The sequence below is a fragment of the Pinus tabuliformis genome, chromosome 4_2 (assembly GCF_031772625.1).
Source record: "Pinus tabuliformis cultivar Carrire ecotype Pingquan chromosome 4_2, CPIR1, whole genome shotgun sequence".
Classification (NCBI taxonomy): domain Eukaryota; kingdom Viridiplantae; phylum Streptophyta; class Pinopsida; order Pinales; family Pinaceae; genus Pinus; species Pinus tabuliformis.
In genome coordinates, this window is record NC_142304.1 from 332,069,112 (window position 1) to 332,084,103 (window position 14,992).

Sequence of the window (14,992 nt, forward strand, 5' to 3'; positions counted from 1 at the left end):
ACATTGCGACAATATGCAGATCTAGAAATATGCATAATCAACCATATCATGATAGTGCATTTCAAATCATTAGATCCCGATCTATCCTTAGATCTAGTCTTCCATCAACCGATGTGATCTCTCCTTGGCTTAGATCAAGCAACCCAGAACCTGCATATCAGATCTCTTTCTCTCTTAGATATTCAAGCCTTGTCGAAAGATGTATTTGCCTAATGATCTTCTTCTCCTTATATAGCCTTAGGCCTTGCTCAATACCAAGAGCCAAAACCATAGTAACACAATACCATCAACTTCAAAACTAGGGATCGACACGCCCGTCGAGACACAATGGTCCGAAATCATAGGCACAACTTCCAAGGACTAACCACCATGGACCAAAAGGTACTTTTCCACATACACGCGCTTTTTCTGAATCCAACTAGCGTGTACACGCGACTTGGGCTTAACGAACCTGCGTATATGAACTTCCTTGGCATGCTGTACTAAGATCTGTCTTCTGATTAAGTTGCCATCACCTGTACCAACCTCTGAGCACCTGTACCATCCTCTGAGTGAGTTGCCATCAAGGACAACACTTGAATCATAATGCCAACAACTATATTATAAACCCTAATATCAAACTCAATATTATAAACCCAATATTAATCTCAATATTTAATCTTCATTGCGACCGACCAACGATGACATTATTTGACAATGTATGACTCTCGTCAGCCATGGATGACTATAATTGATTATGGTGGAGTTATGTTGACTGAGGACAACTATCAGTGAACAAGGTTTAGTATGTTAAATATGGTAAACATAGGTTTGACCAAGTTTGAGCATGACCAACTATTTAAACATTGACTATAAAAGTTGACTTTGTTTAACTATGTTTGAATAATGTGTTTGACTATGTTTGATTATTAATACCAACCTAGATCCATCCTAATTTTGTATCTATTAGGAACCAAGATGGATCAAATATCTCGTGATGCAAACCTCTTCTTTAAGTGTAAAAATTGAGCTAGTATTTGCACCTCGAGAGATTTGACCCCTCTGAGTGCTTAATAAATCCATAGTCATGATGGATCTAGGTTGGTTTCATATATATAAGCTTGGTAGCTAAGGAAGTTTGCTTGATAATTTGTTGTTAGATTGTAAAACCTAATAAGATCATATTTTATATCCTAAAACCCTATAATAATATATACCTTTGTCTTTGCAAGAGTCAAGGATATTAATTATCCTTTGTTTAATTTTATTTTTAATGTTATCATTCGATCTCATAAATAAAACTCAATAAGAATTGTATCTAAACAAAGTATTTTTGAATATCTAATAGATGTTCTAGTGAATTTTCATGTGGAGGTTAAAATCAACGGTTGACACACTAAACTGAGAAACTCCAATAAATTTTAACGTAGAAAAAAAATATAAACAAAATGTAGGACTGCATGCATCAATTTTTTTTCTACTTGTGTTTCTCTTCACAAACAAGAGTAAAATTTCAAACATAAAAATAAAATGAATAACTTACAAAACAACCTAGAAAAATCTGATCTTTCCCCAAGCTTTACTTAGAAGACATCCATCCACATAGCTATAAAGTCTTCATGTAATGTTCCTTTATTTAGTGGTTTTTTACCAAATCAGATATGAAAATTGTTCGAGGTTATGATATTTTGTTGTGGAAATTAGAATTTATTTTGATCTAGCTAAAATATTTTATTGCATTAAATGTTTTACATTAGGGAAGAATACATTTAAATAGGCTACATTAGAGAATAATTCCATGGTCAAAATCATGGGTTGTAGAAACCTGGAGCCCAAAAACCTCCAGCAATAAATTTATTATTTTATCTCAACTTTATTAAAATTTTATATATATATATATATAGTAATTTGACAATTAGAGAAGAATACCATGGAAAAAAACCACGAGTTGTGAAAATTTGGAGGCCAAAAACCTTTGACAAATTTACTAATTTATCTCCAATTTATGTTAATTATTAATTATTAATTATTTATCTATTTGTAATGTAATTTGACCATTTCAAAAAGTTTACATAACATATGTATACTTATGGGCCTGACATTTTAAAAATATTCACATATTTAAGTCCTACACATCTAACATGTAATGCCTACATATCTAACACCTACACATCTAACATTTAACGTCTACACATCTACCCCATACTGGGTTGTAGAGCATCTTGCCGCAATTAATTTGACTAATAATATGGTTAACTATGTTTATATGGTTAATTGTTAATACAATTGACTATGTTTGACTAATTTTGTAATGTCACATTGCAACGTTGGATAAATTGCAGTGTAATGTAACATTGCAACAATGCTTGTCTCATTGCAATTGTAATACTAATATTATTAAAAAAAATTAAATGTTGATAATGACTGACCAAGGATGGCCCTAGTTGACTAAGGTTGAAAACGTTTGACTTTTTTCAACCATGGTTGGCTATATTTGAATTTGGTTGACGATGATTAGACTGTGGGTTACCATGTGCGACTATTGTTAAACATGGTTGCAATGATTTGACTATAGTTAATGGTTCATTGACTATGGCTAACCCTAAACATTAAACACTAAATGTTATATTATAAATCCTAATATTAAGCCCTTATATTTTAAACCCTATATATTAAAGATGTTATATTAAAAAACGTAATGTTAAACCCAATATTATAAACTGTGACATTAAACCCTAATATTTATATAAACGCTAATATTAAACACATATAGTGTGGTTGATTATATTAGTCACATTGCAACAATATTGGCCATATATTTGAGCATGGGTTGACCATCATTTTCAAAGGTCGATTATGGCGACTATTGTTGACCAAAGATGACCATGAGTGAACATAGTTTACCTAGGACCCATAGTTGAACATCACTGACCATGGTTGACAATGATCAACCATGGTGAATAAAGTCAATTATTGTTGACAATGGTTGGCCATGTTGAACATAGTTAACTATGTTCATTCATAGTTAGCCATAGTCAACCATGTATCCCTATCGACATAATATTAGGATTTCAAATATTATGTTTTAATTTTAGGCTATATATATATATATATATATATATATATATATATATATATATATATATATATATAGATAAAGGGTTAATATTACAATTTATATTAGGGTTTACAATATCTTGTGTTTAATATTAGGGTTTGTAATATTGGGTTTAATATTAAGGTTTATAATATTGAATTTATAATGTCAATATTTACCATATTATCGACTTAATAAATAATTCACTAATTTAATTCCATACAAATAAATTATGTAGAAACCAAAAGATGCCATTCTCATACTCATTAATACAAATTTTAATCATATGTAAAATCCATTTTAAATTATTTTTCAAACCATATTTCAATACAAGGTTGATTAGTAATGTAAATCTATGGTTTACAGTTTAAGGTATAGGGTTCTAAAAATTTATGGTTGATAACTATATACCTTGTACGAAACTATCTATGAAGTAAACCTAATATTATTGTTGAAACAATATTACATCTTCTAAGGCACAATCACTAATGTAATATTACATCTTCTATGACACAATCACTAACATTAAATTCAAAATTCAAATATAACCTACATATTTTCATGTTTCATCAATTTCAAATGAAACATTTATGTCAATGCACAACTAATCTCTTTACCATGTGCAAAAGCACAATCAATAAAAATAAAAATATATATATATATATATAATCATTTTCAAATAAAACATTTATGTCAACACACAAATAATTTTTTTACCATTGCATATGCACAAGCACAATTATATATATGTAGCCAACGTTAAAGTTTTTTTTATGGAATTGCCCATTGCAACTAGTAGATCTTAGTATGTTCCGAGTCCCATGGCTAGTATCTTAGCCCTTGTGTTAATCTCAAATGATAAGAGAGCTACTTCAAAATATCCCATGCTTCTAATTTTTTTTCATTTAGACTCTATGTCTGAAAAAATAAATTTTGATCAAATTAGCATGCTACTCTTCATCACCATTGTCACAATATTCAGGTGATTCACATCAATCTAAACTCCTTAATAAAAAAATGGAAGGTCCCTTATACGCTAGTTGATATTAACAAAGTCATATTGCGTAGAAGTAACAAAGTCATATCATTGGAAAGGCTCACGAGAAAATGTTGGAAAATGTAACTCCTACTTGTCTTAGTTGTGATTCTTACTAAGTTAAGGAGTATGTTCCTAGTAGTTAGGATCTATTTCCTACATTGGTGTGTGGTTGAGATATTCTCTCAACCAACAGATTGTGTGTGCATGTATATATGTAATTGCATTTGATTAATGAAATAATTCACATCATCAAGTTTTATCATGGTATCAGAGCTCTGAGGGCCTCGCCCCTTGTGGGCTTGGCCCCTCCTGGGCCGAGGAAATAAAGAGCTTGGTTTTCCAATTCATTTTTTTGTGTTTGTCCATCATTTTTATTTATTTATTTAAATGCGTCTCAACGCTACATCGTGACTGAAGTGGCAGATTGGCTATAGATTCTCATTTTTTAAATCTATGGTAGGAGGCAGGATCCTTGAACAGATCTTGATAGCGTGGATCGAACTTGTCTGAATTGGTCGAAGTTAGTGGAGTTGAAATCTGCTGGAGGTGATTGGTGAATAGCCGTGGGCCTGTTTGATCGATAGTGGAGGTCGAGCCTACGGTTTGTAGGTGCAGATGGCTGGTCCGTGGAGGTCCGATCGGTGTTGTTGAAGGCAACGTGTGCCAAGCATCACCGATTGGGGTTCAGATCATCGGATCCAGGTGCAAAGCCTGCAGCAGGAGTCTGGTTCCTAAGCACCAACGTGGGTGTCATCGTGGAGATCTGTGGAGGTTATGCGAGGTAATTATTACAAGGGCCGAAAGCAAGGGACCTGCCACTGGTCCACTTAGTTACAGGCTAGATCTCATGCATAGAGACTCCCCTGCAAATCCATATTTAAATGCTTAGAACATTGAATACGCTAACCACCTTCGCCAAGCCATTCAACGAAGCCACAATAGGCTCTGGAGTTCTTTTCCAAGATGTCGGTGTCCTCCATTCACTGAGTTACTTCAGTCTAGTTAACTATGACAACTATGAATTTCTTATGCAGATAGGGATAGGTTCGCCGGATCCATTAAATTTGCATCTCATTCTCGACACTAGAAGTGATTTGATTTGAACCCAATGTATGCCATGTGCCAGCAACAACTTCTGCATTCCACAGGAGGATCCCTTCTACAACCCTTCACTCTCCACGTCCTTCATGAACAAATCTTGTTGCAATTCTTTCTGTAAAGCTGTGTAGGGACAATGTGATGACCTCAGGAACTGAAATTATTTCTATATGTATGGAGATTTTTCACTCACTTCTGGAAATATGGGCCTTCAGAGTTAGCTGTCAAGGAAGTTACCCGGAGACTTGCACGTTATGCTGCTATTTCTCAGGAAAATGGCCTTGTGCCCATTGTGGAGACAGAGGTTCTTCTGGATGGAGACCATTCCATTGACAAACCCCTTGAAGTGGCGGAGAAATCCTGGGTGGAGGTTTTCTTTTACTTGGAAAAGTGCTATGGAGGCCATTAGTTTGAAATGGGGTTGGTCAACGTGGTGATGGGCGAGCCATAACACTCGGATCGCAGTTGGGTTTGAGTCTCTTTGGTAATATTCTACCATGGTGAAATGTGGCATTTATAAATGTTTTGGAATGAGAAGCATTGAGCCTAGCTAACTTAATGGAATGGTTTTGCTAGAATTAGCTACTCTAACAAATCATGCAAGTAAATCCAAGGCAATTAAATTAGAAAAAGAAAGAAAAGACTAAAAGCGCTCATGGTCAAAGTTGAAGTGCAATAGATATTGTTTTTGTGCAACAACGACACCTGAAATTAAATGATGATGGACAACTAGATGAAAGTTTGTGTGAGTTTGTGGAATAGACTCACTAGCATGTTATTTTATGAGTCACATTTTATTAGTAAGCAAGTTTAGGGTGTTTTATAGTCATCTTTGTAAACTACGTACCTGGTAACTCCAGAGTTGAAGTGTGAAATGTAAGCCTTGTAAAGCATGTGTATCCCCATACAGTTCGTGGTAATTTAAAAACCACTTTGTATTTGCAGTGTCGGTTTGTGGTAAGCTAGAAACCACGTGTAAAAGTGAAGTGGGACAGAGATTTCTGTTGGCATGGTTTAGGGTTAGCTGAGAAAACCCTCGGCCTGGTTGAGTCGAGTCTTTGGAGTGCCCTAGTGGTAGGTTTGTAGCCCAGAGTGGCGGGAGTGCCCTAGTGGCAAGTTTGTGGCCCATAGTGGCTGGAGTGCCTTTGTGGCTATGTTGAGCCTTCGTGGCTAAGTTGAGCCTTGGTGGCTGAGAGCCCTTGGTGGCATGGTTGAGGGTGATCTGATAAAACCCAATGCATGGTTACAAGTAATCTGACAAAACCCAGGTTAACAATGATGGAAGGGGATTTACAAGTACACGTATAGGTGCGAAGTTATAACGGTTGAAAGAACCATGTATGCGAAGGACATCCTACAAGACTCACGGTTGCAGCGGTTAGTACCCATGCATTCCGGTGGATGGTTTCTCCTTTATATGGACATCAACATATTCTTTGTTATGTTTGACCACAATTAGATTTTGCAGATTGATATTCAAACAAGTAGTCATTAAGGAGGAGTGTTGGAAAATGTAACTCCTACTTGTCTTAGTTGTGATTCTTACTAAGTTAAGGAGTCTATTCCTAGTAGTTAGGATCTATTTCTTACATTGGTGTATGCTTGAGATATTCTCTCAACCAACATATTGTGTGTGCATGTATATATATAATTGCATTTGATTAATGAAATAATTCACATCATCAGATTTTATCAGAAATGGATTGAATTTGTAAAATCGATATTATTTGAGATGCCAATCCTAAACTTTGCCATCAATATTTATATTTCAATTACATGCATGCATACATATAGAAACTGGTAACCTAAATCACACGAAAGGAGGAATAATAGGTGCAAGACAATATTTAACTAGCCAAAACCACGTTAGAGAATAATAGGTATTCAATGTTAACAAAGAATCTAGCTAGTGTGGATGGTCAAGCCATCCATTTGAAACCAGGGCTGGAAAACACTGCATTTCTTAATTTTATTGAATAGTATGCAACATCAGCACCCACTTTTTTCCAAGTGAAGATTGGTCATTGACGTTGAATGTGTAAGTCTCAACATTCGTGATTCATTGTAGATAAGTATTAATTGGAACAGGGTTGGAATTTAAAAAAATAAACTCATATTAAATTTAATTTGAAAAAAAAACATTACAGGTTTTAATATTTTGGATGAAAGATAAATTTGATGGTTTGAAAAATTATATTATCGGTTTTAATATTTTCAACGAAGGATGTGGGGGGTTATCAAATATTGTAATTGCATTGGAAAAGAAAATTGACTAGTTAAGCATAATTCCATGTCTGAGTCTAGAGTGTGATATCATTGAATTCAAATCCACTCTATTATTCATTTTCTGCTTCTTTCATTTTGTTGAGAGCAGAAAAGTAGAATACTGGTAACCCCTATTCATACACAGTCAACAAAACGACGTTGTAGATCCTCATTGATAGTGACATTGTAAGTTACAAACATGTTATTCATTCTGTGGATTGTACTATGTAACTATTCACAGAGAATTTTGTGAAATACAGATTGTTTCAAAGCTGGCATAATTTAAAATATACCAAGTGTTCGTTTAACAATACAGAGAACATTGGTAGAACCGATCTCTTCGATTAATACTGTGGGAGATCATGGACAATAGGAAACAAGCCTAAAGTCACCTAGGGTTAGCCCTAGAGCTAAGGATTACAAGGAATATCATTACATCAATTATGCCTCACCACTAACGCTCATCCTACCATTGAACTCATGCATAAATCTATTTGATATGTTGTATAATTACAGACATGATCATTTTTCAATGAATATTTCCACATAACAATAGATTTGAACTAACAATAATTATAGTTTTCTACCATTAACTAAGTGCCTATTTATTACATACCGATTATCTTCTATAATTGAAACTTGTGATAAGTTACTATAGTAGTTTGGAATTACAGTGAACAATTGGATATTGTAAAACATGACCTCAACATCAGAGTACTTGATTATAAGAGTAGAAACTATAAATCTTCAAATTACATGATCTAAAATCGGATTATACAACGAATTTGATGTGCATAGAATCGACTTTATTCCTATGGGAAATGAGGCAAAACCCTAACACAGCGAAATGCATGCATGTCGTTGGATACCTCGCCCAGATAATTTTCTCAACCATGCCAATGATCATTCTCTTCAATGCGAAGATTAAAATTTAAAATAAACATATTTAAATATTTGTGAAATTAAATGGCACAATTTCATAATAGGATATAATAAAAGCCTTTAAAATTAAATGGCACAATTTAATCAGTGAATTGTTATCAGATATCAGAAACACAGATATCAACCATTTTCACTATATCGACAAAGGCCACAACCAAGTCATCTGTAGTTCGCAATCCTCACGAAAATTACAGCTTCTGCAAGAGCTCTCCACTGTAAAGTTCAGCGGTGTGCTCTCCACTGTAAAGTTCAGCGGTGGGATCTGTAGTTTGAAGTTTGAAGATATAAGAAGTAAATATGACTTAATATAATTTTATATTAATTTAGATGTATATATGCCTTAATATAATTTCATATTAATTTAAAACAAAAATTAGAAGAAAAAAATATGAATAAAATGTTTAAACTTTGTTCTTTCAAAAATATTTAAATACAAGAATTAAATAAATTATTTCAACATCTATGTTAAGTAATTTATGTTCATATCAATTTTATATATAAAGGAAATGTTAAAAGAAAATATTTTAATATTATATATAGGAAAATATTCAATGTCCAAAAACAGAGTAATTGAAAGTTAAAAAATAAAATAAAAAATATTAAGTACTTCCTAATAAGAATAGTAAGAGAGAGGTGTGTAAAATCATGTGAGCCATTAATAAAATATTCTGATATATAGATGTATACTTAAAAATATATTAATAATAAAAAAATCATTTTAATGTTGACAATGTAATCAATAAATAAAATATCCCAATACACATGTTATGTAAAGTATTATAATGTCAACTATGTATATATTATATATTGTTTTAAAAAATCATGTATATATCATATAAATAAATTGAAAAAGACAATAAGTTTTTATTGTTAAATCGTTTGAAGTAGTCTTAATAGTTTACATTTTGTTCCTTTTCTATGTATATTTTTTTGTCAATCCAACAAAGGCTTTTTGCACTTGCTAGTTTAAGTTATATACTCTATATAACATCCAAAAATATAATATAGACAACGAAAAATTAGACATTGTGTCTGTGTGTATTGAGAGAGAGAAAGAGAATCACTACAAATCCATTGTTATCTATTAAGAGATGAGGGATGATTTTTTTTTTCAAAATTTCTGCTCTGAAAGAGATTTGTACATTAACAGATTTGATCCCTCTCACTCATGATTTGTACATTAACATATTTGATCCCTCTCACTCATGCTAGATCCGTGCTTAAGATGGATCTATATTGGTGCAAAATATTTTAATGTCAACTATGTATATATTGTATATTGTAACTTTTTGTTTCAAACTTTGCATTCTAAAAGAGATTTGATCTCTCTTAGTGCATGCTAAACTTGTGTTTAAGATAGATCTATAATGGTGTATTATTTAATGAATGTCTAGTCTAACTAATAAATGAAATGGTTTTCTCCAATGTATTTTTCTTTGTTCATTTTAACAAAAATCTAGCAAATATTTTTTAAAACTTGAGTTTAAGTTGTTTTATCTCTAGAATTCAAGTGCTTCAAGGATTTATGGCGTGTTGAATCCAATTATGCATTCAAAAATGTATTTTAAACAACAAAAAAATTAAGTCTTTAACCAATTAAATTAGAGAGAGAGTTATGGTTCTTTTGGGCATGTGGTATTGATAACCCTTAGTATTGGTTGAATTCAATTATGCATTCAAAAATGTATTTTAAACAACAAAAAATTAAGTCTTTAGTCAATTAAATTACAATAATTAATTAATAGAGAGAGTTATAGTTTTTTTGGGCATGTGGTATTGATAACCATTGGTATTGGTTGATAGTTTTGTAACAAATCTTTTTTTTGTAATCTTGGTGGGACTACATCTTCATCATGTCCAATATATCATGGTGATGAGAGTAGGGAATTAAAAAGGTGACCTCACATCAAGGAGTGCCTTAACGAAGCACCCTATCACTATGTATCCAAGACCCGAGTAGACTTGTAACAAATCTTATTATATCTAAAGAATCTCCATGAAAAAAAACATATATCTCCACGATAAAATATGAATAAATCTTCATAATTAATAATCTTCCATTTAGATTATATATCAATTATTATTATTATAAAGTTTAATTTCAAAAGGTTGAGAAGAATAATGAAAACCAAAATTTTAGTTTGATCTAAACCAATTAAGATATTTAGATTTATAAAAATACTAAAATTTAGAAATGCTATTATGAGTTTTGTGATATGTTCTATGAAAATGATCGATTTAGCCTATCTGTAATTAATCACTAAACTGTAGAACTTGATAAAATTATGATCGCACTATAAGATCAAAATTATGTTGACATAGTAATGATAGGTTTTTAGAAAAATGAATATGGGTAATATAGTAGATTAATAAATATAAATATTTTTGTAAAAAAAGTTTATTAAAACTTTAAATCAAACTGTTCATTAAATTTTTGAAGGTTAAATGGGGAAGGTTTTTTATTTCAATTTAAGATGAATCTAGATTTGTTAATTTTATTTTTTTTAATTGACGATCTAGTTTTAATAAATTTAAAAAATTAAATTTGTGCCACACTGATTTCCTAGAGATTGGAGATTATTCTAGTTATAATAAGTTTACATTCTAATTAGATAGAGAAATTAATATATAAACAAATTTTATTTAGCAAAATGGTTCGTTTTACAATAAAATGTGTAATTTTTTTTTCTCAAGTTAAATTATATTCATGCCACTGGCTCCCCACCCACCGATTTCCTAGGGATTTGAGATTATTACAATTCTAATAATATCATATTATAATTAGATGGTTAATATTTTCTCATGTTAAATTTGACCCATAATCTTTTTATACATGGTTAATGAGGTAAATGTGTGCATTAGTAAGACATTCTTCGTGTTGCAATAGTTTTTTTTTGTTATATTTATGAAGCAATCACATTAATATTTTTGATGTGGTTGTACTAGTAAATAGGTTGATAGGAATGTTTATTATGGAATAGGATTTTCAGAATTTATTTTAATTATTAATAATTAATAAGCGGATGATAAGGATTTAATATCTTTGAATTGAGAGATGCTTTACAACCCAATATGCAAGGGATGTTGTAAAACATTCTGTAATATAATGCAATGCTATGTTGATGCAAGGGATGTTGTAAAACATTATGTAATGTAATGCAATGCTATGTAGATGCAAGGGATATTGTTATAACCCAATATGCAAGGATGTTGTAAAACGTTCTGTAATGTAATGCAATGCTATGTCGATGCAAGGGATATTGTTTGTAAAATGTTCTGTATTGTAATGCAATGATATGTTTGTTGTAAAACGTTCTGTAATGTAATGAAATGATATGTTTGTTGTAAAACATTCTGTAATGTAATTCAATGCAATTCTATGTCGATGCAAGGGATATTGTTTGTAAAACGTTCTGTAATGTAATGCAATGCAATGCAATGCTATGTCGATGCAAGGGATATTGTTTGTAAAATTTTCTACAATGTAATGCAATGCTATGTTCATTGTAAAACATTCTGTAATGTAATGCAATGCTATGTCGACTCCGTAAAATTAAAATAATAAAAACAAATTTTGACAATTATGTAATGTAACATTATGTTGATTAGATTAAATTAAAATTATTATTACTATACTTTATATGTGTCCAAGATGTTAGGGTGGTTTGGGTAAACTTGGCTTTGTCAAGTTAAAAGTGACATTCTAGATCCAAGTTTATGAGAACTGGTGGTTGATGATGGTCTTATTGTTGGTAAGTATATAATATCACAAGGCAAAAACTCAACACATAATTTGAAAAAAATTAAAAGAAAATGGATTTAAAATAGTTACTTATTTTGATATCAAATTTTCAGTATTGAGTTGTTTTAAATTTGTATAAACTACAATCTATATATTGACAAGTTGATCCTTGAAGTTCCAAGTTGGGATCAAATTGTATATTTTTCTCACGAAAGAATGTATTGGTTTGTTTTAAATTTGTACAAATTACAATCTATATATTTAGAAGTTGATCCTTGAAGTTCCAAGTTGAGATCAGATTGTATAGTTTTCTCATGAAAGAATGTAATTTTCTCACATAAGAATGTCAATGGTTTTTAATTGTTGGGTCAATAGCTCTTAATTTCAAGATTGAAAGGATGAATCACAATTTTAATGTAAAAAACCTAAGTCATTCCATATAAGATTTGAGTAGGATAATTAAGTTGTTTGTGAAGTGATTCCTAGTTTTATCTCTGGATATATCTTAACTTATATCTGTGGATATATCTTAACTTATGGAAACATTTTTAGGATCGCATACATTACTTTAGTAAAGTCCTACTTCATTATAATATGTTGATAGATTGAGAAATAATCTGAGTGCTTTTCACGAATATTTTCACTTTTCGGTTATATTGTATTCATCTTTGTTTTTAAGATGGATTATAAATAGAATTTAAATAATTCAATTTTTAATAATTTTTTTTTATTAAAATGACATATTTGTAAAAATGAATTTCACTAATAGAATATGTGGTAATTTTTTTTTAACTTTTCTCTCCCATTACAATTATAACTCAGTTTCAACCTGGCCATCCTAAGCATAAAATTTTATCCAAATAATTTCCATTAATGATTATGAAGTAGAATTTGAATAGTTTAAATTCTATAAAAAAAAATACTAAAATGAAACATTTGTAATAATAAATTTCACTAATAGAATGTATGGTTCCTAAGCATAAAATATTATGCAAATAATTTCCATTAATGATTATGAAGTAGAATTTGAATCATTTAAATTCTATCAAAAAAAAATATTAAAATGAAACATTTGTAATAATAAATTTCACTAATAGAATGTATAGTAAGTTTTTTTAATTAGGCTAGAGGAATCTTTTAAATTTTAATTAAAACATATTAAAATGGAACATTCGTAATAATAAATTTGGGTAATAAAATGCATGGTAAGCTTGTTTTATCTTTTCCCTCCAATCACAATGGTGTAGCTTATTGAAATTGTAGAAAAGAATGATTTCTTTGACTTGTGCCTTAGTCAAATATGTGAATTCAGTCTCATAGATACTTGAGATAGTTGTCAGTTAACATATGTGATGTGTCCTATCAATAGTTTATTGTCACTTAATTCAAGTTAGATGGCTTTGAGTAAGCTGTATGCTATTTGATAGATAAAATTTAGTTATTTAGTGGGGTTAAACTCTTAATTAACACATCTCAAGTTTTAGAATAGAGATAAACTTGAGTTCTTGAGTTTAGTTGAGTAGTTTGACTTTTGTTAACTCAATTGACTCTCATTTAACTAGTTGCACCTACTAAATTTATCCCTAGTAGGTCATGCAATTCGAATTTCCTATTGAAACTAGATAAATGAACATATCTATTTATTCATTGTACACAAGTTTTTGTGTAGGAGCTTGAGAAGCAAGCAAAATAACAAGCTTGAGGATCAAACAGAGAATTTTTTCTTGGGAATTGCGCAAGGAAATAGGAGCTTCCTTGCAAGATTGTTTGCTTAAGTGTTTGGCAATTTTTGTGTAGATTTGATCAGTATTGCACGGGCTTTAGGCTTGAACCAGATTCTTTGTAATAGATCAAATTGTGGAGTTGATAATAGATCAGATTGTTGAGTTGAAAATACAAGCAAGAGGGGTTTTTCTCAGTTGGGTTTCCCAAATAAATTTCTATGTGTGATTATTTTTCTATTCATTGTTTTCTTTCCCCAAAATTTTGGTAGAGAAATCTTGTGTCTTTTGTTATCAGTTTTATCTCATTAGGCGTTGCATGGGTTTTGTCAAAATCATTGAATTTGCGTGGATTTGGCTCAATGGATTAGATGGGAAACAATTTACATTTAAATTTTCATTAATGATCGTGACTTAGAAGTTGAATAATTCAAATTCTATATATATATATATATATATATATATATATATATATATATATCAAATAAGTGATAATTTTTGAAACTTTTTCCTCCAATCACAATCATGTTGGTCGAGTGTCAATATGCATCCCTAGTATAATTTTTTATCATAATTATTGTATTTGTATGGCAATGGTGCAATGGTTTGGATGGAGAAAAAAATGACATTTAAATTTTAATTAACTATTGTGACATAATTTAAATAATTCAAATTTTAATTAAAAAAAATATTAAAATTATTTTAGATCTATCAAGCTCATAGAGGAATAAAACCTCTCTAGGTGCAAACTTCTTTTTTGAAAGAAAAGCTTGATGAAAGATTTGCACCTAGAGAGTTTTGATCCCTCTCTACCCTTGATAGAATTGGAATTAAGATCAGTCTACACTAGACTAGTCAGTAGTAGTCGGGATAGAGCATTTAGATCTATTCTTTCTTTACAATTTAATTAAAAGAAATTCTATACAGTCTAATTAAATATAAAATATTTTGACTATGTACATTGATAAGCCATGGTATTGGTGCATGATATTGGAACAAATCATGTTTATAGGTTAAGAATCTCCATAAAGTGGGAGTTAATCTCCATGATTAAGAATATTATTACATGGTTTTTTAAATGTTATTATTTTTCATGAATATTGTTACAT